Raw genomic sequence first — 12322 nt, 5'->3', positions numbered from 1 at the left:
AACATAAAATCGGGGAGGAGGCTGTAAATTAAAATTGAACACTGTTGTAGTTGTGAGATCATCAAACGCGTGCAGCAGTAACTGAGGGGGACACAAAGTGATACAGTTATAAAAGGCTTTTGTGCGTGACAGAAGGATGTAGTGAACCGGTAAAGCTGGGGACCAGGTCGTGTGTCGCGACTACGCAAGCATTGAGCGTACCTTGCCCTGCACCAGATTCTGTGCCTCACAAGTTCCTTTTCTTGCAGTTGGCGTTGCAGGCGCGGATGACGGGACGGTCCGCGCACGGATCCGGCGCGGCCTCGCGCCCAGAAAGAGGAAGCAGCGGACGGTTTCGGAAGCGGCCTCCACTCCGGCGCAGCTTCAGAGTCCGGATTTAGCCTTGAACACTCACAAACAGGAAGTGAACGGCAAGACAGCGTGACAGGGCCATAAACCGCCGATACAAGGGCTCCCGCTGAGCGGTAAGTGAAGTCCATTTGTTATGAGGTTTACAAAATGACAGGCAAACTTTGTTTTTGCTTTTTCGTCTGAGGTTAGTTTGAATAGGAACAGGTGGGTTTCTACCCTTAAATATCCACGGGCGTTTAAACGTTTAACAAAAAGGTAGAATACATTGTATGGAAAACCGTAAACGACTGTTTTATCATAAATACAATTAACACAAATGGTATTTGTCTTCAGTTTCACACTCCCCTCTTTGCCGCGACGCTTTGACAACCTGTAATATATTTGTGCGCCTCATTGATCTATTTCGAATCAAAGACTACGCGTTTTTTGTTTACTTACTTTACTGCATATATTCTCTATTCTATACTGGAACCATATAGGTGCCCCAAAGTTGGAGTGTAATCATTTGAAAAGAAAAAATGCAAAAACATATTGACACTTTTCGACGCTTAAACGTCTCGCGCAATCCAGAAAAACACAGATTTTGACGAATAATATTGAATAATATGTGGCAGTTACATAGCGCATATACCTGGTTTCGTAAATTACAGTGTTGTTAATGTACTGATTTGTTTTATCGACCACCAGATGATAAAAGCCTGGGCATACCCAGCAGCACGGATTTTATTTTGTTCTCAGCTCCCCCGCATGGCAGATTAGGCGTGTCCCTTAATTCTTTAATTCCTCAGCGAGTTAAGCATCGAAGTAGTTCTATCCTGTTCCCCATTTGACAGCTTCCTTTTTTTGTAATCTTGTGGTGTTCCAGAGTGCAGAACTGCCTCAACATAACGGTACAGTTACCGCTTGATAAGTCGATATATCGTTGAATGGAGTGAAAGGCTTTTATTCATTTGCGAAGTGTTAGACCTACTCTAAACCTTGATTTTTTTTTCCACAATATATTGAGAGGACTTCTTAATAGCATCAGGCTTTTCCTTACTCCTGAGTTTAACACTACTTTCGTGGGCTCCTTTTGGAACCAGCCGGGAGAGCTCAAAATCCCCAGAACCCCATAATGTTGCAGCTTCGGAAAGCTTTGTAAATTTTTTTTTTTTTTAGAGGGGACTTGGGCATTATGGAGGTGATAAGTTAAATTCGCCCACTAGGCAGGTGACACTGTGTTTTCAAGTAAAATATGAAAAATTAAGATTATATCCTGTTACTTTTAAGGAGGATAATTTGGATACGCCAACACTGTTCTCCCCCGCCAACCCCCCCCGGCCCCCTCCTCCAGGGATCGCAAGATGCCACAACGTAGATGTGATTAGGTGCCCTCTGACCTGCTACTACCTGGACAGAATGGTCGTATTAGGGAATGTGAGACTCTAAAGTGTAAATGGAATAACACAGATTAAAAAACTAAGACTGGGTAATTTACGCTTCTCGTGAGGCAATTGGAGATGATCTACCTGCAGAGCAGATTCAACATTAGTTTGTGCAAAAGGGTTTGGTATGCAGAAGGCCTGCGTGGCCAGAGTCTGTCATGCTTTAGGTATCCTGTGCGAAAGGCTGCCAGGGTCTGCGAAGAGCGCATCGCATAAGGGACTGGGCCCTTTCAAGGACGGGAGCCCTAGGGCAGAGAGAGTCACCTACCTTTACTACAAGCAACATCTTGGGTTTAAGCCCATACACACTGGAGTAGCAGCCCCCTTCTTTTGTTTTTACAGAAGTATGTGCACGTACACACATTCAGTCACTGCTGGGTAGACATACCTCTCTTTACCATAGTCTTGCAGTTTAGCAGTGTGTTAACAGAAGTTTTCATTGACCAGGTCGGTAGTGTTAGTTTCTTTTAACCCTAGAAAAGTGAATGGGTAAGTTAGCTGCAAAGCGATTCAAACCTGAGGCCTTCTGGTTACGACATTACCACAGTGTGAACCTTGGCCACCGAAGTATTTTATTACCAGTGACTGTCTCCCAAGCTTTTCTGCTGTTAACTTCTTATATTGTTAAGGAGCCTGAGCAGAGATCTGTGAATCCAGCAATTTTCAGCAAATTACAGGCAAGAAAACTCAGATTGTGAAGCTCTCGCTAAAGAGATCTGCGTTTGACTTGTTCTAGAATATCGTGGAGGATTAATATACCTGCTGCAAAGCATTGAGCGGAACCTGTATCGGATATGTTGCATTCTTACTGATATTCTGCAGTTGGTTTCAGTTTTTTAAAGAGCTGTTTAAGCAGCCTACCGTCCCCAGGTTCCTGCAGTAGATTATGTATGTGCTTGCTGCAAACGCCTTTAAACCAGCAAGGCATACTTTTCAATCTTTGCAGAGCTGATTCCATGGCTCATTGTTCTGAGGTCGATAAAATGCATAGCAGTGGGTTGGGTAGTAGTGTATACCTAGTATTATGTACCGAAGTAATTATAATCTATTTTAATAATAACTTAAAGCACTTCACTCTGTACTACTTATGTTTCACAGCACTCTAAGTAACTGGTGGTGCTATTACGTAATTTAATGGTACACAAACCAATGTTTTCGGATGGATGTATGGATGGCTAAGTGGCCCTTTAAGGACTCAAGCTTGTGACCTGCATGTGTTTAAATTACTCGGCCTTCTTACTGGCTATGTTGTGCACTATTTAAACGGCCGTTTTCAGAACAATCATCCCAAAAGATGCCACCTGACATCACATTGGCATGCAGCTGTTCTTTTAAAGCCTGGATCTTACCCGTTTCCTCTTGTTCTTCAGGTACCAGCGCACATTTCTTTTTGAAGTCTTTGCATTTTTAGAGTGTGTAAAGTTGTCATCACGGTTTATCCCTTGGTGACACCTGGCCTGTGTTTCAAGACTTGCAGTGGTTGGAGGCCAGGTAGGAGCCAACAGCTGTCCTCACACACCTCCTGATAAAAGGAATTATGATGGATTGCCTTTCAGGTGATGCAGCTAAAGAGTTGGGTGTGCCTCCTTCCTCTTCTTTCATCAATCACTGCTGTTCTGTAATGAAATGCGCCTTTGGAGTCCCAGAGGTAGTCTCTAGACAAAAGAGCTGACATTTCGCCAACTACGTTCAGCATTGTAATCATGGCTGTTCTGGTCTAAATCCAGGTGGGTGACAACCCCAGTGCCGGAAGATACATGGGTGCCCGCTCAGAATGCCAAGGACACATGAATCTGTCACTGCTCAGTAGGTGCCATCCAGCCCTGGTCATCCTGCTATTTCTGCCCGCCAGCACAGCAGTCTGCCTCTGTCCAGAAGGTGCCATGCAGCCTGGCCCACCTGGCTGTTTCTGGATTGAAGCTACATTGCATTCGATTTATGCTCACTTTTCTCACGTGTGTAGAGCAGCGTGATTTGCGGTGTCACCTATGTTTTTGTACTCCAACATTTTTGCCTTTTCACGTTATCAGGAGAGCTACTTTCTTCCTTGTCGTTTGCTTAAACTTACATAGATGTACTTCTAGCTACACTGTTCTTATACACTTGGGCACAAGCTAAGCAGATGCAGGTAGGATTCACCTGGGTGCTTGTTTTTCTCTGTTATTGTTAATTTGGCCAATCCATTAGGGTTCCTTGGCACTGACTAATACCCAAGACCAGTTAGGCTACCATACGGACAGAAACATGTTGACCTAGGGAAATTGGTTGAGTCATTACTCTCCCTTGACCATCTCAGTAATGTTGTTCGACATAACCGGGGTCCCAGTCTTAAAGGCGAAAGGCTTGGGCACCACAAGGTATTTTTAGTTTTTTTCTGGATCCCACCATCCGTCCAACCCAAACCTTATATAGGAATTCCCTCCTTCTTTTTCATCATTCAGGAGGTTAAGTCCGCCCTTGTGGCTTTGTCCTACCAGGGTGGGGAGAGGTTGCTGAGGATGAAGCAGGACAAGAATAGTGTGTGATGCTTCTTCTCCCAAAAGGAACAGCTTTCTCACATGACCTGGCAGGAGTATTAGGTTACCCAAGTAGGGCTGACACTTATACCTCTCAGTAGAGGATGAAGTCTTGGAGTTTTCCATTTGGCTGTACCCTTTTGTGTGTATGTAATTAATCCAAGGAGGACGCACGGTGGCTTTTTACCTCCTCCTCTCCGCTGTGTACTTCTAGTACATTACGTTTCAGCCCAGCAGTCCGCCTCTGTCCAGAAGGTGCCGTGCAGCCTGGCCCACCTGGCTGTTCCTGCCCGAAGGTGCATTACATTCCAGCACAGGAATCCGTCACTGTCCAGAAGGTGCCGTGCTGCCTGGCCCAACTGGCTGTTTCTGCCCGAAGGTACATCATATTCCAGCACAGCAGTCCGTCACTGTCCAGAAGGTGCCGTGCAGCCTGGCCCACCTGGCTGTTTCTGCCCGAAGGTACATCATATTCCAGCACAGCAGTCCGTCACTGTCCAGAAGGTGCCATGCTGCCTGGCACACTCGGCTGTTTCTGCCCGAAGGTGCATTACATTCCAGCCCAGGAATCCGTCACTGTCCAGAAGGTGCCGTGCAGCCTGGCCCAAATGGCTGTTTCTGCCCGAAGGACAGTATTGTTTTTTCACCAGCTGTCCCTGCAGATTTCAGCGAATTAAGCACATGCTGACTTTCATAGACATTTGACTGAAAACAGAGGGAGGCTTGTTTTTATATGTTCCAATGCAGGACGAGTCAGCAGATTTTATTAAAAAGCAATTTAATTATCAGGCATGAGTCTGGGTTTAAAAGATGCATTTTGGTCCCTTGGAGCCTCTTTGGCCGTCTTCCTATTTTGACAAGCTCTGTCGTTTAAATCATTGTGCCCCTCAGCTGATGTCAATTTGTAGTCCTTCTTTGTGTGCTAAATGTCACATTTTTGTTTTTTCAAAATCTAGTCACACTAATTCAGCTCAAATGTTTGCTACTGTCTAGGAGGTTCGAACCCGTGTGGAAAAACTTCCTGTGTTGCACAACTGCTGTGTGGCCACTTTTAATCAAGTTTTACACTCCTTCACAAAAGTAGAAGGGAGTATCCTCTGTCTTGGGTTGCAAATAAGAATCACGTTTAAGCTATCCTGCTGATAGCTTACAGTTATAGTCACACATTTAAACATGGCTCCGCTTATACTGGCACTCGAAGCGCTAGCTGCTCCACGCAAGAGTGTGGGGCTTTAGGTGCTCGGGGTTCCTGCTTTACTGAACTTTCAGGGGTAAGAACTTTACGACTTACAGTATGTTTTCTATTCTGATCTTGCTTTAACATCTGTTCTTTGTTTGCCCAGTGCCTTCCTCTTTTTGTTTTGCCGGTTTTGGCAATAAACATTTTTACATTTGAAGTGGGCCTATTATTGACATGTATTTACAGGCAGGTATTCCATATTTACATATACACACACACACATGTGCATGTTGAAGTCATCGTGCTCACGACACCAAAAATGGGATCACCACTGTGGGGACTCATTGTTTAGAATCCTTCAGTTTATAGCTGTATGTCACACGCGTCAGGCAGACCAACACCCCCACTAATTTCACTACAGTGTTTGTAATGATCATACTATTCATTATTTATTAACACACAACAGAACTTTCTCTTTGTTAATACAGCCATGGACTTAATGCATGACACACAGGACTGAGGTTGTGCAACACTTCTTTTCTTATTGTTATGTCTATTTGTTAAGCGTACTATCACCTGAGAGGGTATCCGGTTGCTGAGCAGGTGTGTGTGTGCGCGCGTCTAGCCCTGCCTGTGGTAGGCAGGTTAATTGAAAAGCCAGGTCTTCACCTTCTTGCAGATTTCAGGAAGAGAAGAGGAGACTCTGATGTGGAGTGGGAGGCCTTTTCATGCTTTAGGAGTGATGTAAGATAACACATGTCCTCCTGATCTGGTTATGTGTATGCGTGGGATGTGTGGGAGAAGGAGTCCTGTGAGGCTCGGAGGTGTATGGGTGGCTGGTGGAAGGAGATGCGACTATTCAGGCAGGTAGGACCTGAGTTGTGTAGTACCTCGGATGTGTGGGTGTGTTTGTCTGTTGTTCTGTTTAATGCACTAAGTTACCACCCATCCAACTTCAGTAAATAGCGAAGTGTCTGCACTAAAATAACATGAACAACACTGTAATGTCTGTCAACATGTGGTTGACCAATTTTTTTCTATTGACTGATTTGTGATGGATTTTGTTTCACACTTTTTACACTTTTTAGACTATCTGTTTTTGTTTTCTGTTTTGAATCATTGAGAAGCCACATTTAGCATTGTTCATTGATTTGCACAGCCTAGAATCTTAAATTATTCGCCGTTGAAAGAGTGCTGTTTCCAAAATGCATAGGGAGCACCAGAAGGAATGCCACAAAAAAATAATTACAAATGAGTTACTTGCATGTGCCTAATGGATCATCGAAAGAAATACTGATGGTTACCACTGAACACCCAGGCAGATAATTTGATGATTTATTAACAATAAAATGTTTCTTCTATTGTTCGAACAAAAAGAGTGAGGCAAATCTGTTCAAACTTGTCATCAAGAAAAAAACAGACAACCTTCGTAGCAGAGGACGACCCTTTTCTAAGGGATGGCTTACAGTTGAATGTCCAGAAGATGCCATGCAGCCTAGCCCATCATGCTGTCCCTGCCCTGAAGCTAGACTGCATTCCAGCACAGGCGCTGTTCCGGCCCAGACTGTTAAATGTAATCCAGCACAAGATCTGTCGCTGACCATAAGGCAATGCAGTCTGCCACACATCAGGCGTTTACTCCCCTCAGAAGACACATGTCAATGCAGTTTGAACTATAATTTTGTCACAGCTTAGATGTCCAGTACAGTCCTGTATAGTAGCCTGTCCATGGTAAAATAGTGCAGTCAGTCCCACGAGTGAGCCACTGCCCAAATGTTATTTACGGGATAAAGTACACCCTGCCATACATGATAAGGATATTGCAAGTCACCAAGGACGTCCGTAACTATATAGAAGAACAAGGCCAAAAGTTGAGTTCCTTTATAAGGTTATGGAACTCCGAGGTGACTTGCAATATCCATATCATGTAAGTCAGGGGGTACTTTATTCCATATAATACATGGTCACACCATCAACTCCCCCTCAACCTCTTAAAACCTTGGTGCGTGATCTTTCATATGAAAGAGCGAGCATTTTACCCAAACGTGAAGAATAAAAATAAACCTTTATTGCAAAATAGATATTAGAAACAGTTCAATACAAGTCTTTAAAAAAAAAAGAAGAAATAAAAGCTGCAGTAGCTCAGATTGTGTAGAAACATGCAGGAAGAGTCCAGGATTCCCCTATCTAATGAGTGCAGAAAATAAACATATTCTCTCCGCTTGACCGTGTAGACAAAAAAATATAGCAAAAAGAAAGAAAAGCAATGCTCTGTTTTGTGCTTTAAACAGCTGCTTCAATTATGGTCCGTTACCTGACCTGCCTTTCCCCTTGGCTGCTAACTCTGGCAGAAAGGCATTGTGGTGTTAGAACATGACTGTAATAACTTAAAATAGTCCAGTTCTGATGTCTTTTTCTTTATAATCGATGTTAGACTTTGCATCCTTGGCGTGGTCTCCCCAAACACTTTTTCCTCTGTTTCCCAGGTTGTTGTGTGCTGCACTCTGTTTTTGCTGTTTTTGTTACGCTGGGCACTTTACCACTGCTATCCAGTGCTAAAGTGCCAGTGCTCCTATGTAAAATGTATATGTGATTGGATTTCCATGATTGGCATATTTGATTTACTGGAAGTCCCTAGTAAAGGGCACTAGTGATGCCCAGCGCCTGTAGATCAAATGCGACTAGTGGGCCTGCAGCACTGGTTGTGCCACCCGCCTTACTAGCCCTGTAAACATGTCTCAGACCTGCCACTGCAGTGTCTGTGTGTGCAGTTTTAAACTGCAACTTTGACTTGGCAAGTGCACCCGCTTGCCAGGCCTAAACCTTCACTTTTCTTACATGTAAGACACCCCTAAGGTAAGCCCTAGGTAGCCCCATGGGCAGGGTACAGGGTATGGTTAAGGTAGGACATATACTTATGTGTTTTCTATGTCCTGACAGTGAAATACTGCCAAATTCGGGTTTCACTGTTGCAAGGCCTATCTCTCTCATAGGTTAACACGGAGGCTACCTTGAAATATGATTGAAGCATAGATTCCCTTTGGGAGCAGATAGACGTGCAGTTTTCGGTCTCTGAGCTCACAATTTAAAAATACTTATTTTAGTAAAGTTGGTTTTGAGATTGTGTGTTTGAAAATGCCACGTTTAGAAAGTAGGCATTTTCTTGCTTAAACCATTCTGTGACTCTGCCTGTTTGTGGATTCCCTGTCTGGGTTAGTTTGACAGTTGGGCTGTTTCCACTTCTCTCTAGACAGTGACACAAAGGGAGCTGGGGTGTAGCCTGCATATCCTGATAAGCCATCTGTGCTAGGAGGGAGGGGATGAGTTGTCATCTGCACCTGAAAGGGCTGTGCCTGCCATCACACAATGTAGTCTCCAACCCCCTGGTGCATGTCTGGGGCCTGGCCTGTGCGAGGCAGGATCTCACAAACAAGAGAGACTTTCCTTTGAAGTAGGCCTACTTCAAATGCAGACATAGGTATAAGAAGAGCACCCAAACCCCTGAAAATTAGATCACTTCTGGAAATCAAGAGGAACCTCTGCCTGGAGAAGAGCTGAGGAGAAGTGCTGCCCTGCCTGTGACTGTGTTTTGTGGAGCTATCCTGCAGTTGCTGCTTCTGCCTGTGAAAGGGGACAAAGACTGGACTTTTTGTTGTGCATTCCTGCTTGTGAAGAAACTCCAAGGGCTTGAACTGAGCTTGCCTCCTGTTGTTGAAGTCTCAGGGCCATCAAAGACTTCTCCTGCCAGCACCGGACTCTCTGCTGAGACTCCTTCCCTGCCAAGTCGTGCCCCATCCAGTTCCAGGGCCCTTGAAAGGTGAAGCTGGCAGACAAAGCCTGAAAATCCACACACAGACCGCCGTGTGGGGAAATTTTGACGCACCTTCCGTGACGTGGCTGATAAACGACGCACCGCCAGCTTAGTGGCTGAAATCAACGCTCCACCTGCATTGCGGCTGGAAGATCGATGCAACGCGGCTGGAGAAACAATGCACAACATCCACTAACGGAGGGTGATAATGACGAAAACCCTGTGCGGTTTTGTGATACTGTGCAACTGGATTTTCAATGCAAAGCCTGCCCGGACCCGAGGTGCCTGTCCGGATCGACACATCGCTCTCTTGCGGGAGAGGAGAAACGACTCACGCTGACCCAACCGGAGGAGGAATGGTGCACTGTCTCGCTTGCGAGTGGGAAATCGACGCTTCGCTGGCCTTTTCCTACGCACACTTGCCCGTGCGGTGTTATTTGACGCTACCCAGGTACTTTTGCACGCTAACAATGTTCTCACTGTTTTCTAAAAGATTTAAGACTCTTATTCTTTGAAAATTCATAACTTGACTTGTGTAAGTTGGATTTTTGTCATTTGGTCCTGTTTTGTTTAGATAAATATTCCATATTTTTCTAAACCTGTGTTGTCATTTTGTAGTGTTTTCACTGAATTACTGTGTGTGTTGGTACAAATACTTTACACATTGCTTCTGAAGTTAAGCCTGTCTGCTTGTGCCAAGCTACCATGGGGGTGAGCGGGGGTTAACTGAGGGTGATTCTCCTTTACCGTGACTAGAGTGAGGGTCCTTGCTTAGACAGGGGTAACCTGACTGTCAACCAAAGACCCCATTTCTAACACCCGGAAAGAGCTGCACAGCAACCTGCTGGAGGTATGAGAAGGATGAGTGTAAATGGGGACAAGACTGTAAATTTAGTCACAGCTGCAGCAGCAGTGGAGTAGCACATCCAGCAGTTGAGTGCAAAAAGGGAAGGCGAAAGCAAGTACAGCAGCAACTGGAAATAGTGCACTCATGTACATGCCCTAGGGTGAGGGACCACAGTAACCCGCAATATCTCTTCCAACCCACACCCACACAGGGTTGCTTATACAGTTACTTATCAGATATCCAAAGCAGAAGGAAGGGCAGCTATTGGCAGATACATACTGTGCAGGTTTTACCATCCCAGACCAGGGCCCTCAGGCCCACCACCTTTGCCAGAACTTAAAATCAGTGAGGGACAACCCAACAGTGGCTAGGCATAAGGTGGCAAAGGAAATTTGCCTCAGAAGGCTCACCGGTCACTTCTCAGAACCCCTCCTAGACAACCTCATTGCGTCCACCCCCCCAAATTATAGATTTGGCAGGGGAGCTAGGGTGCCTCTGGCCAGTGTGAAGATGGAGAGACCATCCACTAGTCTATATCTCCTGGCGTTTGAACTGGACACAGTAGGTGTGACTAGACTCACTCAGACCAAAGTGAAAGAGCTTAAGCAGATTATAGAGGGACTGCTCACCAGAAAGAAGGCCACACTGGGTGAGATGCAGCAACTCCTGGGAAGGCTCATCTTTGCTAACAGGGTGATCCTGGCTGGCAGGCTATATGCCAGTCACTTAGCCTGGCTGACCAAGGGCCTGACGCAAAAGCATCACAGGATGCTGCTCACACAGGTAGTAATGAAGGACTTGTAGCAGCGGTTGGATTTCCTTGACAGGTTTAACGGAACACTGTTATGGCGAGAACCATGGGTGTCAGATGGGCAGATAGAGCTCTTCACGGACACTGAAGTGGGAGAGGCCTGCAGTGCAGTGCTAGTCTCCACATGGATGGCCGCACGCTGGCCCATCTTGTGGCACACTGAAGTCATTACCACTGATACCACTGTGCCAGAGCTCTTCCCCATTGTAGTTGCCTTCACCGTGTGGAGGTACAGGCTGGTCAGTAGACAGATCATGCTCTGGTCAGACAACTATGCAGTGGTGCAGGCACTCAACTTGGGGACGGCGTGGTGCCCGGCAATAGTGCACCTATTATGCCATCTGGTAGGATGCAAATTAAGGGCTAACATAGCAGTTAAGGCTAGGCACATTCTAGGATGTGATAGGTCTGTGGCTGATATCTCGTTTTCAGTGGCAGAGGTTGAGAGAGCTGGCACTGCAAGTGGACCTACACATGACACTGGTACCCGAGTGGCTTTGGGGCCTGGCAGACCCGACCTGAAGATGCTGGTGGACAATGTGCTAGCCCCCAAGATAGCTATGAGATACCGTAAGTGCTGGGAAGTCTTCCACAGCATGACCGGCAAAAAGCAAAGTGTGGGGGCACAGTACCAGCGGGGCACAGTACTATAACAAATGAGGATGTACAAGGGTTCGTATATTGGATATATTGGACATTCTCAGGGGGTAAAAAGCAAAGTGTGGGCCCAAGCCCACCTCCGTGCAGGCTCCTACTATGAGAAACTGTCCACGGAAGGGACCCAGCCAACTAATTATATTGCAGGGCATGCCTTAGCGCCTTTCAGTTTATCGCGGTGCTAAGGATGGCCTTGGGAAAACAAGGCTCCCCCTACAAACCTTCGGGTCTCACTCCTTCCCCATAGACACAGGCACAACAGTAGCAGCAAGTGGACTAAGCAAAGATCCTATAAAACAAACAGGCCCCTAAGTCATGTTTCTTTCAAGACATCGCCCCTGGTGACAGACGCAGAGTATGGATCCTAGGCCACTCATATATCTAAAAAGCACAAGAGTGGGCAGCGGCATGGAAAGACTACAGAGGGCTGTTGTTGTGAACACATGAGTGACAAGAATGGGGCGGCTGGGCATGAGATGGGCCCAGCTACTCCCCACCATCCAGAGCGCTGTGGGAGGGGAAACCAGGCGCTGTGGTAAACCACCTAGTGGGGAATTACCTAGCCTGCCTCTAGAGGAGGGACCTTTTAAGAGCCGTGGTATCCGGACTCACAGCAGTAGCACAACTGTTGTGCCCAGCAGACATCTTGTGATCTGAGATCATTGCAAGACCAGGCTGGAGAGGGACTAGGGACCATGGGGAAGTAGAAAGGTCAAGGAGAAAAC

The 12322-nt window shown here is 46.0% G+C and overlaps 1 protein-coding gene across 2 annotated transcripts in view; it reads left to right on the top strand.

Moving 5' to 3' along the window:
• Window positions 1-12322, top strand: part of RASSF2 (Ras association domain family member 2) — a 170899-nt gene that overhangs the window by 101213 nt on the left and 57364 nt on the right. For both annotated transcript variants that reach the window (XM_069214167.1, XM_069214168.1), the window contains exon 2: window positions 249-464. The gene's annotated coding sequence lies outside the window, so the exon portion shown is untranslated. The remainder of the gene's footprint in view (window positions 1-248; window positions 465-12322) is intronic.

Source organism: Pleurodeles waltl, chromosome 11 (genome assembly GCF_031143425.1).
Source record: "Pleurodeles waltl isolate 20211129_DDA chromosome 11, aPleWal1.hap1.20221129, whole genome shotgun sequence".
NCBI lineage: Eukaryota > Metazoa > Chordata > Amphibia > Caudata > Salamandridae > Pleurodeles > Pleurodeles waltl.
This window is presented reverse-complemented; position numbering and strand designations above follow the sequence as displayed.